This window comes from Heteronotia binoei, chromosome 11 (genome assembly GCF_032191835.1).
Source record: "Heteronotia binoei isolate CCM8104 ecotype False Entrance Well chromosome 11, APGP_CSIRO_Hbin_v1, whole genome shotgun sequence".
Taxonomy (NCBI): domain Eukaryota; kingdom Metazoa; phylum Chordata; class Lepidosauria; order Squamata; family Gekkonidae; genus Heteronotia; species Heteronotia binoei.
Genome location: NC_083233.1, coordinates 32,654,798 through 32,675,753, shown reverse-complemented (window position 1 = coordinate 32,675,753; position 20,956 = coordinate 32,654,798). Strand labels below are relative to the sequence as shown.

Genomic DNA, 20,956 nt, shown 5'->3' with positions numbered 1-20,956 from the left:
CCCCAGTTGCAAGTCCTCAGTCATGATTAGTTCTCCCTTACTGTTGGCAAAGAAAGTTTTTCCCCCAAGGTGGGGGGCATGTATTACCAATCACCTTTACTGCTCAAGGAATACTGGGTTTCATGAACATGGAACTGCGAAGCAAGCAGGGGCTCAAACTATGAAGTGTCTGTTGCATTTCCAGGGATGTTCCAACACCAAACCAATTCCCTGAAGTACACCATAAGGGTTATCTTTTGGAGATATTTCAGAACTGAAGGAAAGTCCTTCAGAACTGGGTTGTCAATTCTATCTGAAGACACACTCACTATTCACTGGACATGTGGATGTCTACTGTGCAGTGATGTGTGTGGGACAGGGACAATGGGCAAATGGAGAAGAGAGGTAGTTATGTTGCTTTGTTCTTCCACCTTTCTGCATCCACTACTCTTCTATGTTGCCTGAGCAGGGATACTCCCCGACTTGCTGCAGACCCTCCTTCCAAACAAGCCATCTGTCCAACCCCCTTCCCAGCTTGCTCCTCCCCTCTAGCCTTTCATCCAACCAGAAGTGTCTTGGAAGCCTGTCTCAGCTGCAGCTTCCTCCTGGGTTATTCCCTTTCTCCAGGCAGGGTTTGGTGATGTGCAGGTTCCGTTCCTCCTGGCTGCCAAACTCAGTTACTGAAACCAGTTACTGATAACCCTGAAGTGAAACCAGAATCTACAGTTCTGCCTTGCCTGTTCTGGGTGCATCCTGAATTGGCTGATGTAGCTGCCAGTTGTGTATGGCGTATCTCAGCAGAAGTGAGTTGCCCCTTTGTATTCAGGTCGGGTCTTGTTTCTGGACACTACCCAAGACCTAGGGTTGTCAGATCCAACTCAGGAAATATCTGAGGACCTTGGGGGTGGAACCAGAAGATTTTGGGGGTGCAGCCAGGAATAAGGTTGTGACTAGCACAATTGAATTTTGAAGGGAGTTCTGGACATCACATTTAAAGGGAGAACTCGGCACAACAGCTGCAGAAATTTAAGGATCTCTTCTGATGACACACACATGACACAGTATAGCAAGAAGCTTACACTGCTTTCTGGTGATTTTCACCTTCACTTCAACTCTGTTTGTAAAAGTTTCTTTGCTTTTGACGGTGGGATCTATTCAAGCCCATTTTTTCCTGGGAGGCTGAGGGTTTTTACTGGTACTGCTGCCTTCCCTGATTCAGGATTTTTCTGTTCTTTTTTGTTTTCTGCATCAATATTGCAGGGGTCTCCAAACTGCACTCAATCTCATCTGAAAAATACTTCAACATTTTATATGAACATATGAAGCTGCCTTATACTGAATCAGACCCTTGGTCCATCAAAGTCAGTATTGTCTTCTCAGACTGGCAGTGGCTCTCCAGGGTCTCAAGCTGAGGTTTTTCACACCTATTTGCCTGGACCCTTTTTAGTTGGAGATGCCAGGGATTGAATGTGGGACCTTCTGCTTACCAAGCAGATGCTCTACCACTGAGCCACAGTCCAGATGACTTCTTGCCTGGAGTGGCCTCTCTCATCTTTCCTTCTGCATATTGTTCCTGATTGGCCTTTTGAAATTCTTTCTGCTTCTTTCTGCAGATTGGTGTTGAGAAATTTGAGCAATCTGGTTTCTGGGACCCATGCATCCCAGTTCTTATTCCAGCCATTCTAGTGGATTAAGTATTTCACATGCTTTTCCTTAATGGCCATCTTCATGTAGTTGGCTTCATAGAGGAGTGGCCCATAGAAGCACAGCACCCGCTTGACTTCCTGGAATTTGGGCTTTGGGTCTTGCTTGGGTGCCATCTATAAGTAATGGCCTCCCTTCCCCATGGGAGCCACTCAACTGCACTGCCACCATCATCGCATTATGGCAAAGACAGCACCATCCCATGCATGCCTGTTTTTTTCTTTAAATACTGTCACCAGCGTACTTGGTGGTTTTCACATGCAATTCTACCCAAAATGTGCAGTTCTAAATCAGAAAGTTGTTCATCTTATGAAAAATGTATGCATTTCTGACTTGGTAGAAAGAAGAAACCCAATTATTTTACAAAAACAACAACAGCAACAAAACAACACCAACCCTGTCATATATCTGGGAAGGGCTGTCAGTTATGGAACATCTGCTTTTCATACAGAAAGTCTCAGGTCTAATCTCTGGCATCTCAAGTTAAAAGGACCTGATAGCAGATGATGTGAAAGACCTCTGTCTGAGACCCTGAAGAATTGCTGCCTGTCTGAGTAGACAATACTGAGACTTTGATGACCAATGATCTGATTCAATAGAAGGAAGCTTCATGTACCACAACATACATCTTAAAACATATAACGTTATATATGAAGCTGCCTTATATATGAAGCTCTTGGAGGACTGGCTACATCAAGGGTGTTTGGCCTGATATGCAAAGGAGTTCCTGTTACAAAAAAAGCCCTGTTCCCACTTAGGTCCCATATAAAATTAATGCAGTACTGAACTGGATGAACAGAGGGGTTGAGATGTCTGTGATTATGCACTGGGAGGAGGAAGATGGGTAGTATGTCAAAATCATGTGTGTGCACAAGGAAAAAACATACAATTATGCATGCAACACATATGAATGAGGAGCACCCACTCTACAACATCTCCAAATTCACCAGAGACCCCTGCTTAGTTCTAAATTTTCATAGGAAAACCCCTAAGTTAATTTTAGGCAAATCATGATGTAAGCCTATGTGAGGGGTTCCTGTTTACTCAGTTTCAAAGCTCCGCTCTGGTGACTTTGCCTTTAGAATTCAGGTAGATGGTTACCAGAGTCAGGGACTTCTCAGTAGTGGCTCCCAACCTGTGGAATCCCCCCCTTGAGACATTTATTTTATGTTCCCTCTTTGTTCACTTTGGTTCTAAGTTAAAACTGTCCAGTTTGAAAAAAACTGTTAGTCACAAGGATCTGGTTATTCTTTACTCCACTGTGGCAACTTTAATGTGCATTGAATACACATCTATATTTTATATGTTCATTTTAGCTGTGTTGGCTGTATTGAAGTAAGACAGGATACAAATCATTCAAAGCAAACATGCCTTCAATAACCTCTGAATAATACTGACTTACTTTAGAAGATTGTTGCTAGAATCACAGAGACAATTTAACTTGATTTTAATCTACTTGTATGCCTCCTACTGCCACTCAAGTTATGTGAATACCTTGCATCTTCAAAAGCAGCTGCAGCACAGACAATATAAGTATCAAAACGAGGCAACTTTTGTGACATTTCAGCTGAAACAAGTCACATCACCATCCTGAAGGTGAAGGCACCAAAACATCTTGAAAACCTTCACGTCTTTATATCAGAACTCGAAGAGGTTTTCTTTTTTTCAAAAAGTTATATTAGACAAATGCCATCTTTATATGTAATTTCAGGTTTGACATAATATAACTTATCTAGAGTGGCAGTTGCAAAGCAAGTCCTGCTCTGTTTCAAGCACCAGTCCTGAAAAATGTTGACTTGGAGGATGCTAATGCCATTGACAGCTGAATGCCTACAGTTTTAAATTGGTGAGCACAGCACAGACCAAACCGACAACCCTGACATTTGCTCAGCTTTTTTCTTTAATCAGCCTCATGACAGTAAGACATATATCTATTTAAGAACAAGGACCATAACCAAACACATCAAAGCACATCTCTTTCCCTTCCCTCTTCCAGAAAAAAAGTAATCCAAACTTAAAAAAAAAATCAGGCACACTGAAGAATTTCACTATCAAGTTTGCTTTTGTAATATAGATTAATATAGACAATATTTTTATAATATAGACTAATAACCAATGGAGCCATAACCAATGCACTTTTCACATTTGAGTCTTGAGTCTCTTTACACAATATGGATATGGATAGTTTTCTGGCAGGTTATGTAGGTTTGTATTGAAAGGCTCATGACTGCTTGTTAAAAAATGGTTCCATGTTTGAACATGGGGACTTTAGCGACTGCAGTATCTCACCAGAAAGAAAAGAAGCCAGCTTACTATGTAGTGTATGGGGGCATCATCAGCTCATATGGCCAGAAGGGTTTGGTGACTTGGACATATTTAGAAGACACATAACCTCAGTGGGATTTCATCTGATCCTGCATAGTGTCATATTCTGGCCTTCACAGTCCTGTCTTTAGAGAGAAAAAGCATAAGGAGCAATAAGGGAGAAGGGATGGATTCATTAAAGGTAGTAGGCCTTCTGGGGGTAGTGGAGCTAGAGGAGTGAAGGTCATGGGTGGGCATATATTGCATCATGAGGACAGAGAAAGGCATTCCTCTGATACATTTAAAGAGTGCTTATGTTGCCTTTAATAGCATGGGGCGACCTCAGGGCAGTCCTACTCTCTCTGCCTAACCAACTTCACAGGGTTGTTGTGTGATGATGAAACTGGAAATGGAGTGTATAACCCTGAACTCCATGGAGGAAGGACAAGGCAAAAGGGCCCTGGATAAATAGAAATATTGCTACTGGAACACTGGGGTCATTTAAATACTTATCTGGACATGACACAAGGGAGGCCTCAGTGTCCCTGCTTTGCCTTTAACTGCCAAAGAACATTGCCCCCCCAGACGGAAGGAAGAGATGAACACAAGGGTTTGGGTAACTAAAGGGCCACTTTCTTTATTACATTAGTATAAGGGCTATAAACATAACCAGCAGCACGGCAGGGCCAGGGGACAAAAGACCCCTCCCTTGCCGCATAATGAGCGAGCCACCCTGCCCCTAGGTATAGCCAAAATGCATGGCTTGTACCCAGCTGGCCTAGCAAAGGTTATGCCCTGGAGTTCCAACCCCCAGCCACACGGCTAATGGGTGAATCAATCCATGCAAACCCAAGGCAGTCCGCTTCATCACTCAACCAGCCCGTACGGTCCAGGAATGATTTAGCGAGACCCCATGCCCCAAAACTGGGGTGCTACAGGTGTTCATCGAGCTGCATAATGAAAGTTTAGGCCAAAACCCAGCCATCGCGAGACCAAGCCTCTGCTTAAGCAGCTGTGCCCACTAAACGTCCAACACTTCCTTAAGCCCCAGTTTCAAGTCCTCTAAATAGGCGTCATTACCCTTGTCCAAAAGATGTACGCCATCATTCCTGTATAAATCCGCTCAATCAGCCTGGATCCCAGGGTGAGGAAGAAAGTGGCCAAAACCCCCCTCAAGGGCTTTTTAAAGTTCTAAATTGGCTTTGCGGTGAGCTCTCTCAATTGTCCGTGGATCCCATGCCCCACGCCATACTTGGCGTGGGATCATGGCTGACCACATGATCAAAGCCTGCGGCCATCTTGATGCGGCCACCTCTTGATGACTCTAAAGTCATCTTTGGCCTGCAACACAAGGGCTTTTCCCTTGAGCAGGCCTAAATCATTACCACCCAGATGTATCACCACAAGATGTGGCGGCAAAACGTGAACATCTTCTAACAATAGGCCCGACCAATGGAGTCCATGCCATTCAATGGTGGCCCACTTGCTGAGCCCCAGCTGTGACCCAGCTGAAGTCCTCCTGGCCCAATGGGCAGCCCAAAACACGAAGCTGTGTCCGCATATAAGGACGCGTCATCTCTTTCCACGGACCACAGCACCTGAGAAAAGAAGAAACAATGAATAACATAGCCCCCTAATAACATGATGCCAATTACTGCAGTGCAAGAGGGCGGACATAGCCCTTATAGGCCAAGGAACGCCACCTACCAAGCTTCTGAATAGAAGGCGGGGAGTACCCCAGGGCAGCAGCAGTAGATGCTGCTCCAATATGGAAGGAATGGGTACTGAACTTAACTCCCAACAGGCCCAGCATAGCAAGGGCCTTGCATGTCACTGTCCAAAATTGATGCTTCGTCAGGGGAATGCAGTCCCTGTGATGGAACAACAGGCTGGCACCCAAACCATGAGCAACCATGTAGTATGTTAAAGCTGCTACGGGACAGAGCTCTGTCGGTGCGGTAGTTAGCAGAGTGAGCTTCGTGACGTGCCCGACACAGAGCTCCAGGAAAGAAATCAGCCAGACACCTGCAGCTAGTGCCAAAGTAGTGTATTTACAGAGTATGCAATAAGTGCTCACTAGTGCAGTCCAATATATTGATCACACAGGCAAAGTGCTCCGCCAGCCAGCTAACCCTCAAAGAGAGACCTGTGCATTGCACACACAGTCTACTTATAGTTCAGTCAGCCAATCCTGGCTGTGCAGTGTCATGCTGACTCAGCAGGTTCCTTCACTTGTCTTCAGCCGGCTCAAACCAGCCTGCTGATAAGGTCACTGTGACCTAGCATGCCTGCTAGATCACCAGCTGTCAAAGTAGAGCTGTCATCCTGGGTTAAGATAGATTCTTGCTCCGACACACCTCCTAATCTATCGAACCCAGTGCACCCAACCACAGTGAATTCCGACATTGGATACAGTTTACATTCACATCTGGTAACTGTACATCACTTACAATGTCCTGCATTGTTATACATACATGCCTTCACATTTGGTACACAGACAGCAATGTTACATGCTTTTCATATATACAAATTTACAGCTTCCAATCCAGGAACTCATTGTCACTGTCCTGGTCAGCCAGTTCCTTCTGGCGTTTGGCTTCAGCCTCCCTGTTTCGTGCCTCACACTCTGCCACCCAGACCTTCCACGCCTCAGCCTTTTTCCTGAGCGTTTCCTGGAACCCTGGTGGGTCTGGTTTAACTACCCATGTAACATAAGGCACCTTATACCTGGCAGAAGGGATGCCCTTTGTGGCTCTAGTGGATACTCTCAGCCCCGTACTCGGACCAGCCTCGCCTCCTTCAGGCTGGTCTGTTGCCACCTCCTGGGCTGGTTCTGCCCCTGTGCTCAGAGGTTGCACCTCCTGACTTTCAGGTTTCACCTCCTGACTCTGCACCTGAGGCTCTGTGCCAACTTGGAGCTCACGTTTCTCTGTCCCTCTGCTTGCCAGCCCCCGGTCGGGAGATTGTTGTTCCTGCTTAATTACCCTTGGCAGGACTCCAGCACCATTATCAGTGATTGGCAGCAGTCCAAGTTCCCTCTTCGTTGAATGTAACTGCGGCCACCTGGCAGCCTCGTTAAACTGAGCAGTCTTACTGAGCGTTATTTTCTTTCTCTTATCGCAGAAGCGATATCACCTAGCTTCTGGCTTGTAGCCCAGAAAAGTTAGGCTCTCTGCCCGGCCATCCCCCTCCCTCCTGTTCTCGGAGTGGATGCCAACCCAGGCTTGTGTCCCAAAGACTCTTAGAAATCTCAGGTTTGGAATCCTATGGTACAGCATTCTGTAGGGCAAATCATTTACAGCTCTGGACCAAGTTCGATTATGCACAAAAACAGCAGAATACATGGCCTCGGCCCAATAAGAAATTGGCAGCTTTGCATCTTCTAACATGCTGTACATTATAGTCTGTAATACGGCCCCTGTACGCTCTGCCAGCCCATTTTCTTGGGGCGTGGCTGGGTTTGTTAAACGGTGGGCAATGCCCTTGTTCTCCAGCCAACTTTTCAAATCATTAGATAAGAATTCCCCCCCTCTGTCGCTCTGAATAGCCTGGAGGTTTACACCTAATCGCCTCTCAATCGCTTTGACCCATTTAGTGAACACCTTGCACACTTCGGATTTATGCACCATACCAAAGACCCAAGAGTACCTTGTGTGGTCGTCAGTAGCCACTAGGCAGTATCTCCTCCCCGACAGACTTTTTGGCAATGGGCCTATCACATCCAGATGGACGAGTTCCAGGGCACGCTTACTCTCCCTTGTGCTTTGCTTAGAAACAGCACAAGCCCTGCTCTTGGTCTTTTTGCAGACCTGACAATCTAGGTAACACTTGCAGGGTTTTACTTTCAGACTTGGCACTAACTCCAGGGTCTTTTTCAACGCTCTAAACCCACAGTGCCCGAGTCTCCTGTGGAGCAGATGTATACACTGATTGTGCACTGGCACATTTGACACCTGTGCCACCTGGGCACAATGACTCTGAACCACATATATGTTACCTTCTCTCTTCCCAGTTGCAAGCAGCTTCCCCCCACCTCCTAGGATTTTACAACAGGTCTTTTCAAACTTCACCTGGTATCCCTGATCAAGTAGCATGCTCACACGTAGCAGGTTCGACCGTAGTGAGGGTACACCCAGAACATGCTGCAAAATGCAATCTAATACAGGTAATTCAACACACCCTGAACAAGTAACAGCCGCGGAAGTCCCGTAGCTAATCTGACATGCCTGTGCTCAGGAATGTCAATATTTTTCAGCAGCTCCTTATCGCAGCAGAGATGACTCGTAGCACCAGAGTCTAAAATCCAGGCAGACCCTGTGCTCTCTCCTGCAGACGTGACCAGCCGGGCTTCTTCCTCACACGGGCTGGTGGTCCTCTGCTCTCGCTGCCTCCGTCCATGCTGCTTCCCCCTCTCTGGGCAAGCTCGAAGCAGGTGCCGGAATGATCCACAACCATAGCAACGTCGGACAGCCAGTGCAGTCGGCTCCTCTTTTTCAGCCTTTGGCCGTCTGCCAGCAGCAAAAGCTGGCTCACTCCTGGACGCCTTCCCGGACGAGCTGATAACCACACGCTCCTCAGCCGACACCCCCGGACAACACACTGCTGTAATCCTCTCTTGGAAATCAAGCAGGTGGGCACACACGTACTCCATCGTTAGAGTCGCCACATCAACCGTCTCCAGGGACGTTATCAAGGGAGTAAACTCAGGCGGCAACGACGACAGTAAAATGTAAACTCTGTCATCGGGAGCTACAGTCTTGCCTCTGGCCTCAAGCTCAACGAAACAGTCCGTTAGCTTCTTGATGTGCTTTTTCACACACCCTCCAGCTGGCATTACAGTGCGAAACATCTTCCTAGTCAAGGCCATGAGGGAGCCAGCAGTGGTACTAACATGAACCCCACTGAGCGCGTCCCAGGCAGCCTTGGGAGTGTCCTTCCCTCGCACATATACCAACTGGTCATCTCCTACTGCTAGCATGATGTTTGCCAGCGCCTTATCGGCTAACACAGTCTCGGCAGGAGTTAACACAGCAGGGGGATTACTTACAAACAGCCATTGCCCCTCACGCTTAAGGTAGTGTTCCATTCTCAGGCTCCACACCGCGTAGTTGGCTGAGTTAAGCTTCTCGACGGCCACTGCATGCTGCTGCTGAGCCATGATGCCGACTCCTCCACACAGCTGGCTGCTGTCCTCCCTCTGGCTCTCAAAACGAGATAGCTGGTGCTGCTTTGTCCTTCAACCGGCGTTCCTCGCCTCCGGCTCCTTCCGAACTCTCGGTCAGCTCAACTCTCACGGTGCTCCTCCGCGCAGTGGAACCGTGCTGGGCCCATAACCCTGTCGGTGTGGTAGTTAGCAGAGTGAGCTTCGTGACGTGCCCGACACAGAGCTCCAGGAAAGAAATCAGCCAGACACCTGCAGCTAGTGCCAAAGTAGTGTATTTACAGAGTATGCAATAAGTGCTCACTAGTGCAGTCCAATATATTGATCACACAGGCAAAGTGCTCCGCCAGCCAGCTAACCCTCAAAGAGAGACCTGTGCATTGCACACACAGTCTACTTATAGTTCAGTCAGCCAATCCTGGCTGTGCAGTGTCATGCTGACTCAGCAGGTTCCTTCACTTGTCTTCAGCCGGCTCAAACCAGCCTGCTGATAAGGTCACTGTGACCTAGCATGCCTGCTAGATCACCAGCTGTCAAAGTAGAGCTGTCATCCTGGGTTAAGATAGATTCTTGCTCCGACAAGCTCGATGTCAGAACAGGAACCCAAACTAATAGTATCCCCCCGTTGCAGTTGATCGGTCTTGGAACAACAAACTGTAACATATACAGATCTGCCAGCCAGACGAATGTCTTGGGCCATCAAGGCCCTCCCTGAAATGTTCCGTTTGGACTGAGCCACCAGCTCACTCACCTGCAGAGCCCCGAAAAATGCCATGAGAGAGGCGGCGTAAAAGAGCAGCGTTTCGTACTGTGACATGAACACCTGGCCCAAGACCAATTGCAAACCCCTAAGAACTGCAGGAGAAATCGGTTGCCTTGGATCCCGCCTGGGCCCAACTTCTCTAGACCAACCTTCCAATATTTTCTTAATACAGAAGTCACCGGTATTCTCCTGGAAACCCAAAGCAAAGGCCAACGCAGACAGCCGGCCCTGAATATATTGGACTGCTGATCCCCTGAGCCTTAAAGATACACTATTTTACTCCCCGTCTGGTGGAATAATTGCTTCACCAGAAGGGGCCATCTCCTTTGGAAACCAACTTTGCTCCTAAAACTTTCAAACTGGCATACTGCCCTGTTGTACGATTTTCTGGTACTAGGAGCAATGGCGAGACTTATTGCTCTGCCGGCCTTAATCCGCCAATCATCCATATCTCAGGGGGCACCATTGTCGGAAGAAGATCTGCATCTGGGGCTAGTTGGCAAAACCTCTGCATCTGTTTGCAGGAGAGAGCATCAGCCACCCCATTAGCCACCCCAGGCACATGCCTGGTGAAAAATAAAATATTGACTCTCAGGCAATGGAGAGTGAAGGCCCACACCAGCCTCATAACCCTGGGGGATTTGGAAGTGAGGGAATTGATAACATGCACCACAGCTAAGTTGTCATACCAAAAGTGCACTGTGTAGTCTGCCAACTCATCCCCCCACAACTAAACGGCTACCAAGATCAGGAAAAACTTCAAGAAAGTCAAATCTCTGTTCCACCCCGCATCTACTCATTCCTGAGGCCATTCCTCTGCGCACCAATGTCCACGAAAGTAGACACCAAACCCAAGGGACCCCGCTGCGTCTGATGTAATTTGCAGCTCGGCTTCCAGCTGTAACTTAGCCCTCCAAAAGGAGACACCATTAAAGGAGGTTAAAAACTCCTTCCATGGTAAAAGGTCCTCCCACATGCTGCGTGAAATCCAGATTCGGTGATGCGGCTGGTGTAATCCAGTGATTGCAATCACACAACCTCCTCAAAAAGGGGTGATCAGGAGCAACCACCTTACACGCAAAATTTAGGTGACACACCAACTGCTGCAGCTCCCTCAAGGTCGGCTTTCGCCGCAGCAAAAACTGAGCAACCATTTCCTGCAGACCTAGAATTTTGTCCCTTGGGAGGCATGAAGTTTGCTGGAATGAATCAGGTTCAACCCCCAGAAATGTCAATCGCTGGGTAGGGCCCTCTGTCTTCTCATGAGCTAGAGGAATGCCCAGCTCTGCCAACTGCGCTGCAAAGCTGCCATCAAATGGGCACACTGGCCGGAGCCTAAGGAGCCCGCAAATAGAAGGTCATCCAGGTAATACACCACATTGCTCAAATGAGCCTGGCGGCACACCGCCCATTCTAAAAAGGAGCTAAAGCGCTCCAAGACCACACAAGAAATGGAGCACCTCACGGGCAGGGCTCAGTCCATGTAAAACTGCCCTTCAAAATGAAAACCCAGCAATTCAAAATCCAAAGGGTGAACCAGTAGGAGGCAAAAGGTGGACTTTATGTCGCACTTTGCCAACTCAGCCCATACTCCACAGCGCCTTACCATCTGAACCGCTTGGTCAAAAGATTCGTACTGCACAGTACACAAATTTTCTAGTATGGCACAATTCACCGATTCCCATAGGGCTAAGATAAATGATGAATCAATCTGAACTCTCCTGGGGCCTTTTTAGGCACAAGGCCAAATGGGGAGACCCTCAAGGTATTCACAGGGGGTGTGGAAAATGGGCCAATCACCATACGCTCGGCTAATTCCTTCCCAATCTTCTGACGAACTATGTGCTCCATCCCTATAACTGACTTCAAGTTATTGGCCACAAATGACTTTCTGGGGCCTTGAAAAGGAATTCTAAACCTGAATTTAAAACCATTTAACAAATAAAGCTGATCTTCATCCTTTGGATAATCACGGAGCCATGCCTCAAGCACTGTCACCCTTATTGGGCTGGGACCCTTTACCAAATGGCTTATCTGCACTGCCCGGTCCCTGCTTGCGCTGTCCGTGCCTGAGTCTACCCCTGGAACAATTAATGAAGGAATGAGACCCCTCCACAAAGAGGACACTCATGTTTGTATGGGCAGTTCTTTTTACCACACATCCCCTGGGGACCCAAACTCCCAACAAAGCAGGCGGGGTTGAACCACCTGCCCCGCACTGCTGCAGGCACCAGAAGCAGTGGCTGTGCACTGCACAACATGTCCACTGTCTGACCTATCACCCAGGTTAGGTTGTGCTGGAGACATAACCTGCAGCCACAGCTGTGGCTGAATCTGATCCCATTGAAGGGCCGGGTTCAAAGCTGCCCTCATTCTGAACTCCTTATCATATTGAAGCCAGGCCGGGCCAGTAAAGCTGGTGTAGCTTTTGTAAATGATGTCAAAATACTGAAAAAGGGAAGTGGCCCTCCATGGCTGTGACCTGGCAATAATTCCAGCGTAAATAATGAACCCGGGCACCCAGTTTGCCCATGTGCTATCAACTTTTTGCTTCTTGATTTTCTGCTTTTCCCTATCATCCAAATCCTCTTTATCCTTTTTCTCCAGCTCCCTATAGAGCAGAGAAAATAGTATCTTATCCCTGATGGCCAGCAAAAAAGTGATTCCCAAGAGGTAAGGCCAGATCACCAAAAAGTAAAGCCTTAGCTGGCACAGCAGAGTATGATGGACTCCAAGGATAAGAAACACCCCAGCCACCATAGGGTGCCCCGGATGCTCCTGGGAACTGGCTGGGCAGGCTTCCCCAAGGACCCAAGGGTTAGCCAGGTTAAGGCCCCAAGCCCAAGGATGGGAATTATTAAAAGCTGCAGGCTGGCTATTGACAACCGGCCTGAAGGTGGCAGATGGCCACCACAGCCCCCAGGGCCAAACTGTGGTGGTGTGGTGTGCAAACTCACCCCTACCCAACTGTAAACTCTGTGAAACATCTGTGTCAGGCACCTCTGCTGGAAGAGGCGACACACCCTCCGTTTTGTCCTTGGAAGACCTGCTTTCAAGGGAAGACAAGCAATTAAGGATTTCTTCCTGGAAGCGCTTCTTAGCAGCCCGCTTGTCTGCCTTGGAAGCCAGACCCGTTACACCACCCGATAAAACCGGCTGCCTACTACCCGAACCCCCCAAAGCAGCTATTCTGGCTAAAACATACTGCTCAAAAGTGCAATCTTCCTCATCAGACGATGAAGGCAAAGGTGCTGAGCACTTAGGAACAGGCCACTGTGGTCTCGGTGCAGGGCTCTTGCCCTTGGATTTGCCCTGTACTTTAGGCATGGCTAACTCGTCCCACAAAGGCAGCAAAAATCCATCAACAGTCGCCGCTAGAGTGGCGGCCTAAGTAAAGCACAGCCTAAGCCCCCACCAAAATGGCTGCCCAGGGAATATCCCCAAAATGGCCACCACCTTGCCCTGGCAACAGGGGAAGAAGAAGCTAACAGTTAAAGGAAAAATGGCTGCCAGGTGGCACAGAAGCCAGCAAAGACTCTCCCCTGCAATGAAACTGATCAGGAATGCCCCTGTTGCCCTTCAAGACGGGAAAGAAACAGCTCTCAAGCAAGGACGTGAGGGGTTTTTTTTGTTTTTTTGTTTTGAAGGAGGTGGGGGGGGCTGTCAACCGATGGTGGCAAACCGCAGCATCCTTAATGGCTCCCCCTAAACCTGGCCCCCCAAAATGCCCAGTGGAAGAAAGAACCAAACAGTAGGCGGGGGGGGGGGGCATAAAAATGCCAGCTGCGTGAATGCACCACGACCAGCAGCAAACTGCCAATTCCACGACGCTGCCAGAAATGCTCCCAGACTCCATGCTGCCCAACAAAGCTCGAGATGCGTTCCTTATCTTCGCCGGAGGTAAGCCTAACTGCTGCGGCTCCAAAAAGCCACGGTGACTAACCACAGGCCTCGTGTGAGGCAGGAGCAAACGCTGCGCTCTGCCTTGCCTGAGCACGAGGTGAAGAATGAGAGGAGGGAGCAGAGCCCGCTGTTAGGGCGTGTCTGCTCTGCCTCCACCCCTGATGATGCCCTGCCTGCTCCTCCTCCTTGCGAGAAAACAAAATGGCCCCCAGACCCAAGGTTATGCAGCCTGCCTCTGGATGGTAGCCGCACTTTGTCTAGGTTCACTCAACTGTCTTAGAACAGTTGCCCTATAGTGCTAATGCATGGGGTAGGGTTGCCAGGCCAGGGCTGGCAACCAGTGCGAGCTTTAGGGGATGTGGACATCGAAATAAGTGTCATGCTGATACAACAATTTCATTTCTGGTGGGAACATAGAAAGGATGCTATAATTAAAGTGTTAACCTTCAAGAATTAAACTTGAAGGTTAATTCTTCAACCTTCAAAGTCGTGAACAGTCTGGGACTTACATATCTACAGGACTACCTCTCCTGTTATGTCCCTCAAAGAGCTTTATGTTCATCTGAACAGCAGCTGCTTCTTGTCCCTAACTTAAGGACATACATTTAGCCTCAACCAAAACCAGAGCCTTTTTGGCTCTGGCCCTGGCCTAGTGGAATACTCTCCTAAGTTAGATCAGGGTCCATACCATACCATACCAAACCTTTAATGGCATAATAGATTCAGATAAAAATACACAGAATATAAAAATTTAAACATTGGAGATAAAATCAAAATAAAACCGAGCTTACAGATACATTCAAACATGCTCAGAATTAAATTTAAGGATGTCAGCCAGAAATTTTGCCACAGCCTCACTAACCACCCCCTCAGTATCACTCAATAAATAATAACAGGGTGGCAGAATAGACAAATCTGGAGAAAAAGAAAGCTTGCCAAATAAATCTTTACGGAGGTTATGGTAAAAAGAACAATCAAGCAATATATGCTGGATTGAGTCAGGGGTATTCGCTCCACAGGAGCAAAGTCTGTCGGCTAAAGGGACTCGCTGATATCTCCCTTGTAAAACTTTGGAGGGAAACGCGTTTAGTCTGGCCAACATAAATGCCCTGCGATGACTTGGAGTGGTTAGGTCTGATAGATAATTGGGCATTTTGCCACAAAAAGCATAAAGACCTAAGGAAGCTGGAGAGCAAGTATAAGGGAGAGTTGGCCGTAATTTCGTTTCCTCCAATTCCCACGAGTCTAGATCAGGGTCCTTCAGGATCTGCTTCATTTCTGCAGGGCCTGTAAAATGGAATGTTTTGCCAGGCCTTTGGTTGAGAAAATGTGTCTCATTTATTCCAGCCTCCCCCTGCTCCACCCCTGACCTGGTATGTTCAACAACTACTAGGGGTGATCACCCACTGCCCTTTTTAAAAATCAGGCACTTTATAGACTCACTAGCATGAAACCCATGCTTCGCTTTAGTCCAGTTATAACACATTTGTGTATATAAAGTATTTTTGTGTTGTAGGAAGGGTGTTTTTGTTTTGGAACTGGTTTTGTAATATAATAGCATAGTAGCCAACCTTCACAAAGGTGTTTGAATCATGTGAAGTGTATTGATGGAGAAAACAGATGAAGTGAATTTCGAAATACAACATTGTAATTCACTTCATCTATTTTCTCCAACAACAGACAACCGGGGCAGCCAAGCAGGTGGTCTTCCACCACAGCAGGGAGACCTTGTAGCCCTTGATATTACTTCAGGACCAGACCTTGTGTTCCCTGATCCATGCATAGAAGGGTTATGTGTGTATATATCAAAATCTGAGTCATAACCTGAATGATCCAGACTAGCCGGATTTCTTCAGGTTTCAGAAACTAGGGAGGGTCGGCTCTGGCTAGTATTTGGATGAAAGACCACCAAGGAGTACCAGGGTTGTGACACAGATGCAGGCAATGCAAACCACCTCTGATTCAACATCTTCTGCCTAAAAACCCTATAGGTCACCATAAGTTAGCTGTGATGGCACTTTCCACCACCGCATAAAAATCTGCATATGTATTAATTTATAAGGGAAACATTTCCCCCTTTATTTTAATAACTGAAATTTATGCATCATCACAGAGAATCTTAATTGTATGAAAACAGATTTCAAGAAGATCATCCTTTTCCACTTTAAAAATGTCAGAGACTTTTTAAAAAGAGCTGCCAAAACTATGAGGATGCAACCTGTGTACAGCGAGCGTGCAAAAAAATTATGTGTTCTCTGAGACGCTCTCTTAAAACCACTGAACAATTCAGTCTTCACACCTCTACATTAAGCCTTCTGCTTAGATTAGTTCCAAAGAGCTTTTCTTCTATTTTAATGTCAGGGAAAAAACCCAGTCTATCCAGCCATCATGCTAAACCGATAGAGAAGCATAGCTAGAATAAGAAGGTAGAGTCCTGATCTGATAGAATGGGCTGTACCACTTTAGCCTGCAGATGTGAAAATTACATTGTTGAATGCTTCCATAATGTTAAAAAAATGCCTTGCATGTAGAAAACAAACCCAGCAGCAAACAAATGGAACTTGAACCTCCCCCCCCCCCCCCCCGTTTGTCTTGGCTGCAGGAAGTGATGAAAAATGAAATTTAAAGATGCAATTGCCCCATTTGCAGCCCATTCTACCACCCCAGTCCACTGCATGTGTAGATTAGATCACATTTAACTCAAGGGGGAAAAAAAGATTCACAACCTCTTTTAACTGTCTGATTATAGAGATTTTTGTTTTATCCTCACGTGTGAAGGCAATGCAGAATGTGTCAAGTTAAGGCACTAGTTTAAGGCACTGCAAATTGAGGAGTCCTTGCAAAAATTGTTCTTTTTAAAAGAAAGGATTTATAAATACACTGGGAACACTTAAACATAATTATGGCAGTCTCCAGGATATTGTTCTACTCAAAAGAGCTTGTTATGTCTTTAGTAATGAAAACACAATCATTATAAATAACACTTTCTCCTACACTGATTAATTTAATGCCTAACTGCAGTTAAATCACATATTTTCATTTTGTGGGCATCTTAAGATTCTAGTCCTTCACAAATGGCAGGTGCAAACTTTAAATATCAATAATGGACTCTGTTAAAGGCCTTGAGAACAGGCAGGTTTCATACAGAGATTTTCAGAGGATTTGAAATGATATTTTAAAAGAGAAAATGCTAGGATACAATAAGTTCTCAAAATCTTTGTTCTGGGGGTCTCTGAGGCTCCCCTGAAACTGAAGTCCATTTTGCCCCCTGAACACTTTTTCCAGAAGTTTGGAGGGGTGGGTCCTCCAGAGGAACCTCTGAATCAGCATAGTTTTCTTTAGCTCTTGCTCAAAGCCTAAGATGTTTACAGGAAGCATTAACCAGCCAACTCGTCGGTGGCCCTTTCCACATCTGGACCTCATAGGGTTGCCAAGTCCAATTCAAGAAATATCTGGGGACTTTGGGGGTGGAGCCAGGAGACTTTGGGGGTGGAGTCAGGAGACATTAGGGGTGGAGCCAAGATCAAGGCTGTGACAAGCATCATTGAACTCCAAAGGGAGTTCTGGCCATCACATTTAAAGGGACGGCACACCTTTTCAATTCCTTCCTTTCCTTCAATAGGAAATAATGAAGGATATGGGCACCTTCTTTTGAGCTCATAGAATTGGACCCCCTGGTCCAATCTTTTTGAAACTTGGGGGGTATTTTGGTGAGAGGCACTAGATGCTATACTGAAAATTTTGTGCCTCTACCCCAAAAAACAGCCCCCCCAAAGCCCCAGATACCCACAGATCAATTCTCCATGATTTTCTATGGGAATAAATCTCCATAGGGAATAATAGAGTTCTCAGCAGACATTTCCCTCCCTCCCCCCGCTTTCTGACGACCCTGAAGTGGGGGAGGGCCTCCAAACCGGGGGATCCCCTGCCCCCACCTGGGGATTGGCAACCCTACCTGCTTAGCTTCCAAGATCTGACAAGATTGGGATTGCCTGGGCTATCCAAGAACTGAACAGAATTTTCTTGCTCAAAACTCACCTTTTCCAACTTACCGTTTGCTCTCTTTGGGGGGGGGGGGGGAGAGACACTGTCTGCTTCAGGGGTCATTTTGTAGAAAAATAGGTGATGGAGCTCATGCAGGGATTGCTATGCAGCTGCACCTACTATTCAACGGACAAGATGGGGAGGAGGGGGAACCTTCAGGAAGGTTCAGGAGCTGTGCTCCTGCGAGCTCCTGCTGAATCCAAGGCCTGCCTTGATCTATTTTTCATGAAGAAATTTGCAGAACCCACCCCCACTGCTGCATTTAATTAAAAAAATTGAAATCCTAGAGACACCAAGCAGCCAGTTCTGAAACACGGAACTGAAACTCTGTGGTCGTTTTGCTTTCTCTACCATTTCAGCCAGCACCTGGCTTAAAGGAAACAAGCCCCCCTGCCAGCCCATGTGGGGGGGCAGACTGTTAGGTTCAGCCAGTCTGGGCCTTCTTCACACTAAGAAAAGTTTGTGCCACTCAGTGGCTGTCCTGGACTCCCTTCTTGGTGGGGCTCGGCCGGCAGCGGCCGGCCTCTTCCTTCCTCTGCCGCTCTCCTCAGGAAGCCCGTAGCTCGGGCTGCAGCGGCGGCGATGGCGGCGGCAGGTGGCCTCTTCCTTCCTTTGCCGCTCTCCTCACTGAGGAGAGTGGCAGAGGAAGGAAGAGACTGCCCGCCGCTGCTGCAGCCCGAGCTACGGGCTGCCTAAGGAGAGCGGCAGAGGAAGGAAGAGGCCGCCCGCCGCCGCCCTCCGCCGCCGCCCGAGCTACTGGCTGCCTGAGGAGTCCTCAGGCAGCCCGTAGGTCGGGCTGCAGTGGCGGCGATGGTGGCGGCGGGCGGCGGCCTCTTTCTTCCTCTGCCGCTCTCCTCAGGCAGCCCGTAGCTCGGGCTGCAGCGGCGGCGGCGGGCGGCAGCCTCTTCCTTCCTCTGCTGCTCTCCTCAGGCAGCCCGTAGCTCGGGCTGCAGCGGCGGTGATGGCGGCGGCGGGCGGCGGCCTCTTCCTTCCTCTGCCTCTCTCCTCAGGCAGCCTCTAGCTTGGGCTGCAGCGATGGCGGTGATGGCGGCAGGCGGCTGCTGCCTGTGCCTGGGCCGGCGGCGCTGGTGGTGGTGGCAGCGGCGGCCCGGCGCTGTGAGGGAGAAGCACCGTTCTCCCCCCTCCCCCGCTTCCGGATTTTTGGAGAACGGGGGAAGAGGTCACAAATTTGGGGGTCCCCCGCCAGGGCGGGGGGGGGGGGGGTTGGGAAGTCTAGGACCTCAACCCGGGTTTTTCCCGACTTGTAGCTGTTTACCTTGCATTTTCCTCTGGTTATTGCAGCATCCTTATACCCAGGGCTTTTTTTGAGCAGGAACGCACAGGAATGCAGTTCCAGCTGGCTTGGTGGCAGGCAGTGTGGCCTAATATGCAGTGAGTTCCTGCTGGACTTTTTCTACAAAAAGCCCTGCACAAAACAATGGTGATGTAAGGTGTGTGGCCTAATATGAAAATGAGTTCCTGTTGTGCTTTTTCTACAAAAAAGTCCTGCTTATACCCCAGGGCAACTGTGGGGCAAAATCAGGGCAACCTCAATTAAATGTAGAAACAAAAAACCCAAGATAAAAACGGGCGAACTCGAATGTAGTGTAGAATGTCAGTTTGGGAACAAGTCTAATGGGGGAAAGGCCCAATATTTTGATGGCCTAAAACACCCAAATACAGCTTTGCTCCACTTCTTTACATATAGGCTACAGCCCTGCAGTTCTTGGGCTGATGATGCTTAAACTAGCCATAAGATTAGAATTCATTAGCTTTAAACCCTGTAATAAATACTTTCAAGCATGATTTTAAGAGGCTGCACAGATTAATAAAAGTCTATATACTGTGAATGAGTAAACACAAGCATAATACACACACTGGGCAGATTTTTGCTAGTTCAGTTTCCTGGTAGATAGTTATGGAAAAGATGGAGATTCTTCTCCGCTAGGTTAAAACAAACAAAACAAAAACAGTGCTTGTATTAAGCCAGCACAGTTTAGTACCAGAACTGTATTAACATATACAACATTAGCATTTAAACCACTCCAGCTGTACATTTGGGGGAAGCTGTGCTTCAAATTCCATCTTGCATGGAGACCAGGGTAAGCCCCTCTGAATACCAGGACCTTCTCAGTGGTAGCATCTATTCTGGAATACTCTCTCCCATGAACTAACTTTCTTTGAGAGCCAGTTTGGTGTAGTGGTTAAGTGCATGGACTCTTATCTGGGAGAACTGGGTTTGATTCCCCACTCCTCCACTTGAGCTGCTGGAATGGCCTTGGGTCAGCCCTTGAAAGGGCAGCTTCTGGGAGAGCTCTCTCAGCCCCACCCACCTCACAGGGTGTCTGTTGAGAGCGGAAGGAAAAGGAGATTGTAAGTTACTCTGAGAATCTGAGATTCAGAGCGTAGGAGAGGGTGTAAATCCAATATCATCATCAACAACAACTATTTATTTATTTATTTATTACTTTAAATTTCTATCCTGCCCTCTCCACAAGCGGACTTTTCCTCCTCCTTCGTTGTCGTCAGTACTGATTTTTTTGAAACAATGGATGACTTTGTCTTGCTTAGGGCAGCTTTTAGAACATAAGAACATAAGAGAAGTCATGTTAGATCAGGCCAATGGCCCATCCAGTCCAACACTCTGTGTCACACAGTGGCCCCCCAAAATTATATATATATATATACACACACACACACACACACACACATATACACACTGTGGCTAATAGCCACTGATGGACCTCTGCTCCATATTTTTATCTAACCCCCTCTTGAAGGTGGCTATGCTTGTGGCCGCCACCACCTCCTGTGGCAGTGAATTCCACATGTTAACCACCCTTTGGGTGAAGAGGTACTTCCTTTTATCCGTTTTAACCTGTCTGCTCAGCAATTTCATCGAATGCCCACGAGTTCTTGTATTGTGAGAAAGGGAGAAAAGTACTTCTTTCTCTACTTTCTCCATACCATGCATTATCTTGTAAACCTCTATCATGTCAACCCGCAGTCAACATTTCCCCAAGCTAAAGAGCCCCAAGCGTTTCAACCTTTCTTCATAGGGAAAGTGTTCCAGCCCTTTAATTATTCTAGTTGCCCTT

General features: G+C 47.6%; 1 pseudogene; it reads right to left on the bottom strand.

Moving 5' to 3' along the window:
• LOC132578969 (mortality factor 4-like protein 1) overlaps nucleotides 1-1,799 on the bottom strand; it is a 58,991-nt pseudogene extending 57,192 nt beyond the window's left edge.
• Between the last annotated feature and the right edge of the window lie 19,157 nt (nucleotides 1,800-20,956).